General features: G+C 52.2%; 1 protein-coding gene across 6 annotated transcripts in view; it reads right to left on the reverse strand.

Annotated features, from left to right (window-relative positions):
- ELFN1 (extracellular leucine rich repeat and fibronectin type III domain containing 1) overlaps positions 1-15,109 on the reverse strand; it is a 97,771-nt gene that overhangs the window by 16,749 nt on the left and 65,913 nt on the right. The window contains exon 4 of one of the 6 annotated variants that reach the window (XR_014698375.1): positions 12,404-13,981. The exons of the other annotated variants lie outside the window; for them this stretch is intronic. The gene's annotated coding sequence lies outside the window, so the exon portion shown is untranslated. Of the gene's footprint in view, positions 1-12,403; positions 13,982-15,109 lie in introns of those variants that run through there. 6 annotated transcript variants of the gene reach the window in all.

Genomic DNA, 15,109 nt, shown 5'->3' on the forward strand with positions numbered 1-15,109 from the left:
TCAATCCAGTGTGCGTGCAACATGTCTTTGCCCAAACAACTTCTCCTGGCCAATGTATTGAATTAGGGGCTGAAGACACCATGTATGAGATTTTGTGCAGCTTCTCTTGGGAGCAAAAAGCTAAATCCCCAGGGGGAAATAGGGCCCTTGCAATTGATGCTTTGCATGTCCCCCAGCATCCTGGCTCCCCCCTGCTGTACCGAGCGGGGCCTTCCCAGCCATCTGCCAGCTCAGGCAGAGGATTCCTGCTCACAGATCTGCCCGGAGACATTTGTCACCCACCCCGCGCTCAGCTGTGCTGCCAGGAAAGCCTCGGTGCCCCCAGCGCAGCTGCTGGGAGCACCCATGAGGGGAAATCACCAATCTTGTTAACTGATAGGGGCAGCGTTTTGTGTAAGCCCTGGAATGGGCTCATTCTGTCGTATTAACTCTCCCGCTCGCATTGATGTTAATGAAATAAAGAAATATGATGGTTCCAGACTTTTAAACTTCTTATAGCTTGATTTGCATAATGGCCACTGCTACCCTGAACAGGAACTGATCTGTCGAAAAATATTGTTCCAGCCCTCTATCATTCAGCTCAATGGAAGATGCAGATTGGCCCATAGGGGCTGTTTTTTGCTGATGGAATAGAGTTTGCCTAGTGCTGAACATAAAAAGCTAAAATTAGGACTCAATCCAATATTGTAAAAAAAGAAATTGGTTAAAAGTTATAGATCAATAACTGTTAACGTGACTCTATTTTTCAGATGGATCGTGTTTACTGCTGCTGGTGATGTGGAGGCAGGCTCCTTCCCACGGGCTGAAGCGACTTCGTGGTCCCCTTTGGAGCATCCTGCGCTTCCAGTTGTGGCTCAGCTGTCGTGAACAACCCATGAGCTCACTGCATGCTGTGTGGTTTCTTGTGGAGGTTTGTCCTCTTCTCCCCTGGGCTGTGAAAGGTTGGGCAGGGCTGCTCCCAGCATGGGGCTGGGCATCAGTCCCACCTTCACCTTCCTGCACAACACTTGGCATCAGGCTGTGAGCCTGGGAGTGGTGCTGGCAGCATGCCTGTCAGATAATGTCCTGCTCCTCAGTGCCCCAGATCTCTGTTCTTCTATGCCCTAAAACAGCCCTTCTTGATGCCCTATATCCTAGCTCCTTGGTCACCTAGCCCCCTGCTCCTCCATGCCCTCAATCTCTGCTTCTTGCTTACCTACATCATGGCTCCTCGACTGCCATCATCTCTGTTCCTCCGTGCCCTACATCTCAGCTCCGTGCCCACATCCTGGCTCTCTGTTCCTTGATTATCTAGATCTCTGCCCTAGATTTACATTTATCAGTGCCCCAGATCTCTCTCTGCTTGCTGCAAAGACCGTGCCTCTCCCAGCGGATGGCTCCTGCACTGCTTCCAGCTCTTTGACAGCAACTGGATGCCTTCCCCCTGGGATTTGGCTGTGGTGAGCGCCTGTCCCATCTGTAAAGTAATGCAAACATTTCTGCCCTCTGTTGTGTACATTTAAACCACGGTGCCCATGGGACAGCTGTCTCTCCAGCACTGTGTGTTTGGGGTGTGCATTCCCAAATGATGAGGATGGGGGAAGGTGCAGGAGCTGGCTGAGCATCATGATGGCCCCTCTGCCCCCAGCGACCTTGGGCTTGCCTCTCACAGCTCATTACAGCCTGCCTTTGATCACTCGTCTCTCCCCCTCTCTGCACTTGGAAATGCTGGAGAGCCTTCCTGCCTGATATTATCGAAAAGGACATTTTTATTTCCAAAATATACAGTGTAATTAGAACTGCAAAGGGAGAGAGCAGACAGTTCATAAAAACACCCGCTCTGCGACAGTCTCTGTCCTGACCCCGTGGGAACCGGGGACAAAAGACTCCTGGGTCTCAGTGGGAACAGGGCAGTTTCCCAAACAATGGGAATCCCCCTCAGGTCCCAGCCAAAAAGGAATTCTTCCTCTGCGTGGGAAGGGCTTGGTGTGGAAATGATCTCACACACAGTTGAACATGTTTTGCCAAGCTGGGACCCGTTGCAAGCATCTATTGAATAACTGCAACCAGCAGCAGAGTGAGCCTCATCTAACCCATCCTCATGCACACACACCTGATTGAGTGGCTGAAGACCCCACTGTCACCCAGAGCATTGCTAGCACTTGCTCTGAAGGTGAATTTGCAGCTTTCCAAGGCTCTCTCTTGTTCATGATGGGGCAGGTCCATCCCACGGAGCAGGAGGACAGCGATTCACCCCTCTGCCAGCTGCTGGCTGTGGGCAGGGGCTGCCTAAGGAATACCAAGGTCCAGCAGCTCCTGTCTCTACAGGAAACAGCCAACATCTTAAAAATTGATGGGGGTTCATTTCCTGCCTCTGTGCACTTAAAGCACCAGCTCTGCCATTACCAGCAATGTCCACATTAATTACTATCATAGCCCGAGTACTTTTGTGTGCGCTGCCTCGCCTGCAGAGTCTGTCCCAGCAGTGACCTGCATTTTGTTCCCCTTGAGACCTTGCCCATGGCTGGGATTTCCAGAGCTGCTGCAGGCACGAGAACAAGGCTGGTGCTGGGGTAGCCCCCGGGGAAGAGGAGAGGTAGGAGGAAAGGCAGAATGGTCAGCTCTGGTCCAGGCTCAGAGGCTCACCTGGAGCATGGGGGTTTCCTTTGCCCCCTCCCTGGGTCTCCCTGAGCAGCAGCACCTCTGGGGCTGGGGCTTCTCCACTTCGAGTAAATGACAAATGTTCACTGGGAGCAAGAGGCTGACTCCATGGCAGGGTGGTGGAAGTGCTTCCCCCAGGATGCATCAAGTCCCTTTAGATCTGAGCCCCAGGAGCCAGCCTTCAGCTTTCCGCCAGTAAGTCCTTCTGGACAGAAACCTCCTGTTTTTAACAAAAAAAAATCTAGGCATGGAAAAATGCCCACCTCACCCAAACATAGCTCCTAGGGATGGGGCCAGGCCATGCTGGTCTGCTTTTCAGTACCCTGTGGACTGCAGAAAATTACTAATTCTCATCTTTTTTTCCTTTCCTTTCCTTTTTTTTTTTTTTTTCATGAAATGATGATTATCCAGTGTTAAACACAAATGTGTCTTAGACTGTGAAATGATGTGCATGAAAGAGATAAAACACTAAAAACTTAAGAGGCATTGGGAGCCAGAAACTTAAAGGATCATTGAAAAGCCCTCTTCAGCGCAGACCAAATGGCATCCAACCCATGTATCACACAGCCTTGTCAAAAGCCTGACCGAGGGTGTACTTCGAGTACATGAACCCACCAAAATGAGGACTGGGAGGAGACTGACAAGACACAACCTACACTCAGGACACTTCACTGTTGCCATTTTCAGTTCACCTCCAAACCCCATGGGAGCCACCAGGCCTACTGGTGACTGGTGGCAGTTTCTCAGAAAAAGGTCTAGGAATTTTATCGGGTTAGGGCTGGGCATGAGTTATCAGTGCCGCATCAAGAGGCAGACAGTGCCTGGGGTGTGCGAGCAGCAGCGCAGCCTACAAGGCTCTCTAGATCATCTTTCTGTCCCGTTCAGAGCTGGTGAGGTCTGTGCTGGAGCAGGGTCTGAGCTCATATCAAAAGGGAGGCAGCGCTGCTGCAGACAGCACGGGGGAAACACTGAGAATGATCAGAGGTCTAGGAGACATGACCTACAAAGAAAGATTGAAAGAACTGGGTTATTTAGCCTAAAAGAGATGATGGAAGAAGAGATGTGATAACAGTCTTCAAGTGCTTAAAAGGCGGCTGCCAAGAGGAAGAGAATAATCTGTTCTTTATGTCCATGGTGGACAGGACAAGAAATAATCGGCTTAAATTACAGCGAGAGAAATCAGGTTAGACACCGGGACAAAAGCAGCGAGGCCAAGGCTTGGCAGAGCATGGCAGTGGTTCACCTGGGAGCTAGAGGGGGGGCTGTCACCCGCAGGGTTGGGACAGGTTGGCAAACACCTCTTGGGATCACCATGGGGAGAGGCCGATGTGCTGGGGCAGGACTGCATCCTCTGCATGTCCTATGGTGAGATAAACAGGAGGTTTGGTGCTACTGGGTGGCCCAAAGTGAGGTTGTTCTGCAGTGATTGCTACCGCAGGGTGGGTGAATCCCAGCCACCTTGGCTTGTAAGAACTTTCAAGACAGCAACAATTGATTTTTGTGGGGGCACAAGTCAACATTTTGGGTTATTTCCTTGCAGTAAAGAAATATTTCAAAATGGATTTTTTCTCCTCCTTCTATTTCAGTCACCCTGTTGCAATACGGAGCCGAGCACCCAGCCATACCACGCAGACAAGCCAAAATAACACAGTCCAAACTGCACCTGCTTGATAAGCTCCTTGCTCAAAACATCAATGCAATCGAGCTCTTCCCTCCAAACAATTAGGTGGAGTTGAACCACAGCTTTCTGAGCAAACAGACTTGCCCTGAGATGTTTTTGAACCGGCTCAGAGGATTCTTGCCACCGGAGAGGCAAGAAGAAGAAAAACCAGGCAGCCACGTGTCTGGGAGCAGCACTGCTCGAGCTGCTTCCAGCGGCAGCGCTGCGGTGCTGAGTGCGCACCACTGGCTGAAGACTGAGAGATGCTGTGTTCTTGGGAGAAATGATTATTACCCCCCGGATTCCAAAAGCAATCCTTTATTTTAAAACCTGCCTCCTAATTCATTTTATATTTACCCATAAAATCTTGGCCGGGGTTTCTGAGAGCTGCGGTCTCTCGGAAAGGCCAAGTTTCCAAAGGAGCTGACTCAGCAGAAGCTCTCCTGATTGAAGCAGTGCCTCTGTGAGTTTATGCCACCCCTGGGCAGGGATGGAAACAGAGGAGCTGGACCCTCACCTGGCTTTGTTTTCTCTGTGGGCTCTCTGCTATGTGAAGCAAACCTTGCTGCTGACCTTCAGAGCTGGGAAGAGGGGCTGGCGAAGTGGAGGAGAGCAGAAGACTCCCTGCTTGCTTCCCCCCTGCTGCATATCCCAACTTCTGCTCACTTAAAGTTTAGTACATCTGAGATGAGAATCAAAAGAATGAAGAAAAATAAGAAATAAAAACAACAACAGCAAAAAGATTAAAACCCTGTAAAGTGATTTATTTTCAGCCTCAGTGCCCAGCATCAGCCTCAAGGAGGGGGCTTTGGGATGCAATTAATACCCAGCTTATTAAATCAGCCCCCTGGTTCTACCCGGGATGCTGTGGGACTGGTGAGCCCTGCCTGGGGTGAGATGCTCCCAGCTTCCTCCCACACCACAACGGGAGCACACTGGGGCTTGGACTAATTTTAACGTAGCCCCTGGTGCCGAGCTTGCTTCAGCTTTTCTTTTCCCAGGTTGCCGATTGCCCTAGTTGTGCCTGTGGCTCCTGGGCATGATGGCAGCAAGTCGCTCTTGTTCGTGTTTGCAGGGCGGTGCTGTCCCAAGCTGCCCTCACAGGGCAGATGAGGTCTCCTCTGCAGTGCTAGAGCCTGGCCTTCATCCTTGGGCTCTCCTGGGCTGGAAGGAGAAGAGGGGTCACCGAGGATGGCCAGGGCCAGCCACCATGCCAGTGTGGCACTGCAGAGCCCAGCGGGATCCTGTCCCAGGTGGACCAAGCTTCCTTTACTTAAAGGAAAAAATAATTGTAGGATCAAGAGAAAACTAGAAGAGCACTGGACGTTGACCATCTTGTACCTCAGGGAGGGCCTGCTTCTGATCCCTGTTATAAGGCATTTGAGTGGTGGCCAGGCTATGAGGCGCAGCCAAAGCTTTTTGGCCTGACAGCTCATTCCACATACAAGCAGAGCCTGAAAGACAGTTCAGAGCCGCATAACAAGAGCGGGCTAATAGCAAAGTACACAGTGAAACCCTAATGAGAACACCCATATCTCCTAAGTCCAGCTTTGTTCAGAAAGCCAAGAATACAGCAGTGAGTCAATTTGTGTCTGACGGCCATAACGAACATGCCACTGGAGATGCCCAGAAGGAATAATGCCATAAATTGGCAAGGTGGCAGCTCCATTCATCAGCCCAAACAAGAGCTGGTCATCCATAATCCAGCAGTATCAAAGGCCAGTCCAGCAGCTCCAGTGTTATTTCCACCTGAAAGTATAGGTGGAAACACTCGAACTCTGCCAGCAGCCCCAGCAGATGTGTCCCTGCAGTGAGAGCCAGCACTGGAAGGCTGCACAAAGGGGTATAAAGTGGAATTAATTTGCTGGAGCAGAAGCTGAGAATTGCTAGGCGACTCAAACCTCTTCCACCACCAAGTCCTCTGCAGAAGGCAGCGAGCACGTGCTGGCGACACGCATCAATGACAACCCATGGAGGAGGTGGGCAGCCCCAAACCTACGTGTTGGGTGCCCTACACCTGGACAGGCTCCAGCCTGAGCCAAAACATGGTGCCCATGGGGTTTGTGCTGCAGGAACAGAGACCTCCCCTCAAGCATTGCATCCTGCCACAGCTCCAAGCTCCTTTCCTGGGGGGAAAAAGCTGTGTGCAGGCGGGTTTTATCCCCATGGTGGTGGCTGCGGGGACTAGAGCAGTGAGTCCCCAGTGAGGACCTTTTCCCCAGCTAGTTTATAAGGGAAATGGGGTGATCTGAACCCAGTGAGCCTTGGAGCACTGTGCTGTGTTACTCATGTAGCAGCTAATGGAGCTCATTCAATCCATAAAGATTTTAAGTCAGGGGTTTGATGTTAATTATGGACCAAAACATTTAATAGCCCGTTACACTTCCACGAGGCATTTTTTTAATTAAAAAATGATATATTGCACAAAAGGGAAAAAAACAGAAGGGAATAATTGAAGATTGTTTTATTCCAGAATGACCTGAGGCAGGAAAGGCAGCGAGGAGCTGGCGTGTCGGGGAACGTGATGGCAACGCCGTGAGCCGGGACAGCTGCATGGGAAGAGCGGGCAGGGAGCAGCCACAGCAGGTCGGTGGGCTTCCATCTCAGGGGTCTGGCCACCACGCTGGCCTTCCTTCCCTACCTGTTGAATCATTTGCCCGTGCTGCAGAAGACCTTGGTTCAAGCCCTTCTTTCTGAGTCCCTATGAGCTGTCTCTCAGGAAAAGCAGCTAAACCCCTAGGGTAGAAATTAGTCTGGAATATGTCAGGGATGAAGAAAATCTGACATGTCTCTCTCTGACACTGCTTTTAAAGATGCGTTGGAGCAGGGGCTGGCCTGAGATGCATTCAAATAGCCTCTGCAAAGTGGAAGGTCTTCAGCAGAGCAAAGCAACGCCTCCCATGCCCACCCCACCTCCAAGGGTGCTCGTTGGATGGTGGCAAGGGACAGCAAAGGGGAGCCATGGAGGGAGCAGCTCCACCTGGGAGGTTGTTACCTAGCTAATGCAAGAGGGGAGGAAGAAAATTGAATGGAAACATGGCCTGGGGGTGCCCAGGAAAAGTTAGGGCACATTAGAAGGAGCTGGAGAACAGTCCCCAAGTGCCTGGCCATGGTCAGGCCTGTCCAAGCCCTCCTATGGCCCCAGCTCTGCGCCTCGCTGTTGCTCGCTTCCCCCAACTCTACACTGGGAATAATATTATTCCCTCCTTACAGGGTTTCGAGATGCTCAGTTACTATGGTGATGGGGCCATAAAAGTACCGAAGATAGCAAGAACAATAATAATATCAGACATGGTAGGAGCCAAATAATTGCATTTAGGGCACGCACGCCACACAGAACGGAGAGCCACCTCCGTGCACCACACCTCTCCAGCTCCAAAGACAACTTGTTATACCAACGGGCTGGCAGCACTACTCAGAGGGCTCATTTCCAATTCCCGCGACGTCCACCCAAATGCGAGGAGCGGCCGCCAGCGCCCGCGGCTCCACGCCCAGTCCTACCTCCGCAACAAGGGGGGAGCAGCAGGGCCCGCGGCCCCTGGCCGATGCACAACTCCAACGTTTTGCGCACCAGCGCTCTCACACAAAGTCCCCGCAGATGTTCGCCCGCCGCATTGTTCGGCCAGCTGAGTGTTTTCACCCCCCCGGCATGGCGATTCGAGCCCAGCACACAATGCTGCTGGCGGCTTGGCTCCTTTGTCTCTGCCGAGCGCAGCGCTTGCCTCGTTATTATTATTATTTATTTTTTAATTTCTGGGTTTTAATTGAAAAAAAAAATGTATAACATCTGCGGCTGCTTAATAACACCTGTGTGAGACAAGGCTGCTTTTCAGCAGCGATTGTCACAGCGTTCCCGTCTGGGCAATGCCGAGCTGGTGCTGTGTGGCCTCTGTTGAACTGCTCAGGCAGGAGCGATCCTCAGAGGGCATGTAATTAACAGGCGATGCAAAACGAGACACCGTTAAAAAAAATCTGAGCGACATCCCTTCTAACAAGGGGAAAGCTCAGAGATGTGCAGGTGATGAGTTTGCACTGTCTCTTTGGCCCCAATGCCTGCCGGTAGTTGTGTGGAGTGTCGGATGCCTCCCCAGCCCAGGGATTTGGCTTCTTCTTCTTCTTTGCTGGTGATGTTCACACCCCAGACCTCCCTGGACACCCACCTCCTTCACCACAACACCTAGAGCCCCAGCACCCCCAGGGAGAGTAACAGGATCCCTAAGCTTGTTGCTGGTGTTGCCACCTAAATCCTCAGGATTTTGGCAGCGCTGGGTGCCAAGGCTCCCACCACGGGCTGCCTCCTTACAGCACCTCCAGCCAGGGGAGCGGTTTTGGCCAGAGAAAAAAAAAAAGGAGCAGCAGCTCAACCATTTCCACGTGCAGCCCTGTGTCTGTGCAGCTCTGCAAAGCCCCAGGTAACCCAGGGTATTTAAGCAGCTCCCCGCACCTTGCACATCCCTGCCGCAGCCCCTGCCGCTCTCCCCTTTGGCTCAGCTGACGCATTCAGGCTCTGAATTCCCCTCATCTCTCAGAGTACATTAAAAATCAATGTAATTACACAGCAAACATTAATTATGATCAAAAATGCAACTGAGAGGGATTGATTTGGAGAAGAGCACCAGGCTGCAGCCAGCCACCAAACTGCTGAAAATCAGCTCAGTGAAGCCACAGGGATGTAACAGCAAAGCATCCCTGGAGACACCTGGCTGGATGGTTTTGGTTTCTGATTTGTTTTATTGCAGGCACAGGGATGGGTATGAGCCCCATGTGGATGGAGGAGCTTCCTGGTGGGCATGTCCCACCAGCAGCCATGCCACCCTGCCCAGAGCTTGGGGTGCCCCCAGGTCACTCCCTCTGCGTGAGCCACATGTGAGCACCCCATCACCCCTCGGCCCTGCTGTTGGGTCAGGGTGCCCTGGCCCTAAAGGTTTCTGCACAATCAGTCACGGAATCACCACAGGCACATCAGTGGGATGGGTGGTGCAGACCTTTCTCAGATGTTACCATGGGCAGCTTGTTCATGGCAAAGTAATCTCCAGTTTCTCATGGCAAAGCCATTCCCATCGCCAACTTCTCCCCCAGTCTTAGACCCCGGTAGGCTCTTTAGGATTTTGAAGCCGTCCAGGGACAGGGCTCCCATGCACCCTTTACAGCTTGCACCATCTCGTGGCCAATCTTACTCTTAGGAAGCTTTCCCCAGACATCTAACCCATGACCTCCTGGCTGTACTTTAAACCCATTACATCCTATCCAACCATCTACCAATTGATCACCATCATCTTTATAACTGCCTCTTCCATGCTGGATGAATGTTACATATTCTCCCGCCTTCAGCTGTTTCTGTCCCGGAGCACAAACCCAACACCTGCAGTCCATCTTCCTGGAGCATGTTTTCCAAACTCTCTGAACTCTCTCAATTTGTCTGAATCGCTGAAAGTTGTGATGGCCAAACCCGGAGATATATGTCTCCTGCTGATGCCTCACCAGCGCTGAATAGAGCCAAATAAATTACCTTGCTGTCTTCCACCCGAAACTATTAATACATCTCCGGGCAAGATGTGCCTTTTCTTTCCTTTCCTAAAGCATCAGGTTATTGTCTGCTGCTCAGTTTGAGGGCTACTCTGCTGCCTGAGCCTTGGCCGCTCTCCTGCTGGCTTACCAGTTCTTCCCCATCTTATATCTGCGATTTTGATATCGCCTTCCTAAGTGAAGCACTTTGCACTTGACTTTATTGAATTTCAGTGTATTGATTTCAGGCCATTTCTCCAATTTATCAAGATCATTTTTCTCTGAGAAATCTTGCAGCAGCTTGTCTTGCATCTGCTCTGTTGACAAAAGGTCTTTAGTCCTTGGGGCTATCAAGCCAGGACTTTGAAGAAGGCCTTAAAAGAGTCAGAAAGAACCACACAAGGGGCATGGGGACAGCAGAGGATAGAGGTTTTACCCGCTGTAAGATGCTGGGACCCTGCTGCAACCCTGGGGACAGCCTTGGTGGTGGGAAGGTGGAGGGGAGATGAGCCTGGGATTTAAGGTTTTCTCTTTCTTTTGGGGCTGATGTGTGGTGAGCTGCCCGCTTCCCTCTTTGGGGCTCACCAGTGGGCCATGGGAAGCCCTGCAGCATCAGATGTTAATGGCACTATTTGGGGACAGCAAAAACTGGTCTAAGACAGAGACTGGAGTCCACCCTGGTGTGCACCAACCACGTTAGAGGTTTTATTGTTATAATTGCTCCACTGCAGAGGAAGGGGCCTGGGAAGCAGGTGCTTGTCCTACAGTATAGGAAACAGCTCATGACCCTTCTGTTTGGGCACACTACAAAACTATGAGATTTTTGGGGAGCACCCACCCACAGAACCCCCTCCTGCCCTGCATTCTCCCACTGGCATGCCAACAGCACCTTCCCCTGCCTCCTCCTGTCTCCCAAGGCAGGCTGCAGCTCAGGCAACAAAAACCCGGGTACCAGGAGGAAATTCCTAGAAAACCATGCAGGAAAGCACCTCCTGCAGAGCTTCCTCCTAAGAAGCCCCTGTTCTTCCATGGGGGGCAGGCAAAACGGGCAAGCTTCAGCTGTGAGCACTGCGGGAGGGCTGGGGAAAGCGCCGGGAGGGAGAGGCAAACAACCCCGGGGAGGGGGCAAAGCAGAGGCGTAATGGGGGGGGGGCAGAAAAGCTTGGGAGTGAAAATTGGTTCCTTGGGAAAAAGCTGGCAGGTCTCAACTGGAAAACGGGTGGCAAGGGAGAGATGGGCGAGCTCCTCTGGGTGGGGAGAGCTTGGGAAGAGGAGAGGAGCAGGGGATGGGTAAAGCCGTACGAGCTCACCCTGGCCCTTGACATGGTAATGATGCAGACACAGACGTGTGATAAGCCTTGCTCTGCACACACTTTAAAATCTAAGTAGCTTATGAATAAGTAATAATCCCTATTCCCAGTGCCATAATCTATATTTAATTAAGAAAATAACTAAACGGTGGGAGTAAAAGGGGCTATGTGGGGAAACGGAGACAGAAGCACTGTGAGATAAGCAGCAGTAAGAAGGGGAACAAAAGCTTAGCATGGCTGTGGCAGCAGAGCCGAGGCTGCTGGGCTGGTCATGGACTTGAGGCAGCTTGCAGAAGATGTGTCTACTGCAAAGTCTGCCACAAGCAGCTTGGGTCAACAGGAGGGCTGAAGGTTGGGCAACTGGGTCATTCGTGTGCAAGCAGGACTCTGTTTTCTCTCCTATTCAGTCCTGGTGGTGATGGCGAACCGTGCATGGAAAGCGATTCTCTGATGTGCCAAAGCAGCTTATAATCTACATGGGAGCATTCAAGAGCACCCAGACCAGAGCCTCCAGTACTAGTGCAGCAAGCTGTTTGGCACCTGCACCTTACAAAGTTTATATGATAAAGTTTCCAAAGCCAGGATGCTCTGAATGCCTTGCACTGGGAGAAGAAAGCAAGCCCTCCTAGCTGACTGGCACCCTGGACTGGCATGTGAGCATGATCCATGCTGCTGCACAGGAAGGGGCCCTGCCAGGCCAATGCTGGGCCAATGCCCAAAGCATGTAGAGATGTTCATGTTATGGCTGCAAGAGCTTGTCAGCCCCGTCCAGAACCCACAGCAACGCTTTGCCGGATTCCCTCATGCCCCCAGGGACAGCTTTCCTTCTCCCATCACCTCAGCACCATGGGCACCAGCTACATTTCAGAGGTCTCTGCCAACGTGGGAGCAGCGCCAGGCCGAAGACGGAGTCTGGCTTTCCTGCTGGTCTCCATGCAGAGTGCTGCAGATGGTGCTGCAGGCAGCTCTGATCAGCCTCCACTCTGGACAAGGGAGAGCACGGCAGGCAGCAGGGCGGCCATAGGTGCCCCCAGGGACTCTGCATCTGTGTGCAGGGCCCTTCCAACACCACCAAGAGAACAACCCGGCTACAGCCCCACACCTTTCCCACCTGGGATCTTCCACAGATGCTCCAAAGCATTGCTGCAGCCTCGCTGATTGAACTGAGCTTTGCTTCTCATTTCACTGAGGGGTCTGCAGGTCCCCTCCTGCTTCCCTGGGTCATCAGCAGTGGAACCGAGAGCACGTCTTAAAGACTTGGTTAAAGAAAACAAACAAACAAAAAATCTCAATCCACATGCTATACTTTATAAATAGACCGTCTGGTTTTTAAATTGAAAAACAACAATAATCACTGCTAAGAGCCCGCTGAACAAAAGCAGCCTTATTGCCACTGGGACAGATTCATTTTCACCAACAGAAACAAAAATATTTTTCAAACTGCTCTCGAGCTCCCGAAGTTGCTAATGTCCTGCTGCTTCACATCAGCTCTGCCATCAGTTTCCAGCTGCACTCTTCCCCTCTAGCCGCTGTAGTGCAGCAGGGCGATGGGAGGGCTGGAGAAACCAGTGTTGTGCCCTGGTGGAGCTGGGGAGCAGGGATGGGACAGGCTGTGTTGTGATGGGCACAGCCAGTCGGGATAGCTTGGCTTTCTAGTTCTGTCAAAAGGGAAAAGCACAATTTCCAGAGAGGAGCTGGTGTGTACAGAGCTCCTCTGCTCACTGTGGGCACCTGCCACTGAAAAGATGCTGTGCTAAGAGATGTGGTCCCCAGCAGCCCGGTGGGCAGGCACCCAAGTTGCAGGGACTTCTTAGATTTGGGTTATTGAGGGGGGTCATCTGAGATAACTCTGCTTCTCCTTCCCATCACAGCTGCCACACTGCTGCTGGCGAGGTCCAGAGATGGGCACTGAGTGTGCTGAGAGGCCTGAAAAGGTTGGGAGTGGAGGAACGGGATCCCCAAAATGTCCTGTCCTCCACTCCCTGACCAGACAAGTGGCTGGAGCAGGGAGATGGGGCTGCAGAAACTGCCCTGTGGAGCAAGGTGCGCCTCAGCAGGATGAAGAGCATCACTACCAGGCGTCAGGGCTGGGAGAGAGTGTTGGGTTATCCCAGTGCATGGGCTGCTCCGAACTAGGTCCCACTCAAAGCTGTGGTGGGGAATTACCCCTTGCAGGAACATCATGAGGAGTCCAGAGAGTGCTGAGCAGGCTGAGAACTCATAGAGCACAGACACGTGAAAGGGAAATGAAAGCAGCCGCATGCTGAAGTCCTGAAATCTTTGCTTCCTCTCCTCCCAGTCCATCACATGGGGATCTCACTGGGAACCCAGTGCTAAAATCCAGTCTGCCCTAAGCAGCAGGGCACTGCCCAGAGCCAGGCACCTTGAGCAGGTGGGGGAGCGGAGCGGTGGAGCTCACGCTATTTTCCCTGGGTTTTGGTGCCTGAGTCAGAGCGCTGGGCAGCATTAGCCATTACTGATCCAGAGCCAGCATCTGAACGCCTGCAGAAGCAACTCTCACTTGCTGGATCCTCGCCTGGGCGCTGTGTCAGGCCCAGCTGCCAGCAGGCTCACGCAGTTGGCCTGCCCCATGTTATGATCAGAGCAAACAATGCAGGGCTGCGGGTGTCCCGCTGTCCTGGCCACACCAACACTTATCCCGAGCACGGCACTGCAGTGGGGACGTGAGGGGAAATGGGGCCGAGAGGGTCTGCTCTGTGCCAGAGTCTGAACACAGCCTTTAGGAAGGAAGCAGGGACCTCTAAGTTTGACCTAACAAAGGTTGCTGACTGCTCTGTGTTGGAAGACGTCTTTCTGAGTGCAGCACGCAGTTGCAAATGTTGCAGAGAGATAAGAAAGGTGCAGCCTTAGAGGTGGAGGAGAAAGGAAAGGAACAAAAACAATTTAATAATGAATATATTATGTAGACATGTCATGCCCCTTGCCTGCTGGCATGGATTAATATCCATAAATCAAAGAGGAAGGGACTGTTTTTAATGCTGGAGATGGAGGCTGGTCCTTAGAAAATTGCTAAGGGGGCATTAATAAGGAGAGACATCTGGGAACGGCTCCAGGTGCATTGGCTGCATGCACGGGAAATTCTGCAGAACTGGTGTCAGCTAAAATGTATCCCTGTGCTATGGACACACGTGGTCCGAGGGGACAAGTGTGGGGACCACGGGGGACATGTGCAGGCCTTGGTCAGGCTCTGGATGATGGTGGACGGCTCCTTGGTGATCAGCTCCACAGGGAGCTGCCGGCCTTCCTGCCTCCGGGCCTGGCCTTGTGCACCAGGCCTCATTTTTTGACTTTTATCAACAAGAAGGTCCCCACTAAGTTGTGACCCTGAGTAAGGAGAGCAGCACTTCTCCCAATAAGCACCATGTCAGCCAGAGGCAAGGACAGGCCCCAGGTACCAGAAGGAGCCCTCCAAATGTGAAAGACGTGGCTCTGAGGTTACACAGAAGGGCTTGAGGACACACGCTTGAAGCGTAGAGTAGCAGCTCTCCAAAACACTCCTGGAGCCCACCACATGTGCAAGAGACAATTGCTTCACGGATTGTAAGGCCCAGGCAGGACAAGATCCTACCAGCATTTCTCAGGGACATGAAGCTGTGCTGAGATAGCCCAACACAACCTCTCATGTCCCCATGTAGGGCTTTGTATGGCCGGGGCTGCTGCTGAGAAGGGAGAACCTCTGCTCACAGCATGGCTTGCTAAGGAGAGGGTACTGAGCACTGGGATTTCATTAATCACATTTTGCACACATTTTCAAAATCCTAGAAAATCCCCTCTTTTTAAGAACACCGCCCTCGCCTTCCCCTCTCCATCCTGCCCCATAAGCTGGCACCCACGTCTTATGGTGCCTGCGTTCCCCCTGGGCCCTGCCTTCCCCTCGCACTGACCCACTTTAAGCCGCTGGATTGCCAGCCGAGGGGAAGAGGCCAGATTCACAGAAGAAATGTGCAGCACCACGGAGAAAGCCGGGGAGGAG

Source organism: Aythya ferina, assembly GCF_964211825.1.
Source record: "Aythya ferina genome assembly, chromosome: 15".
Taxonomy (NCBI): Eukaryota; Metazoa; Chordata; class Aves; order Anseriformes; family Anatidae; genus Aythya; species Aythya ferina.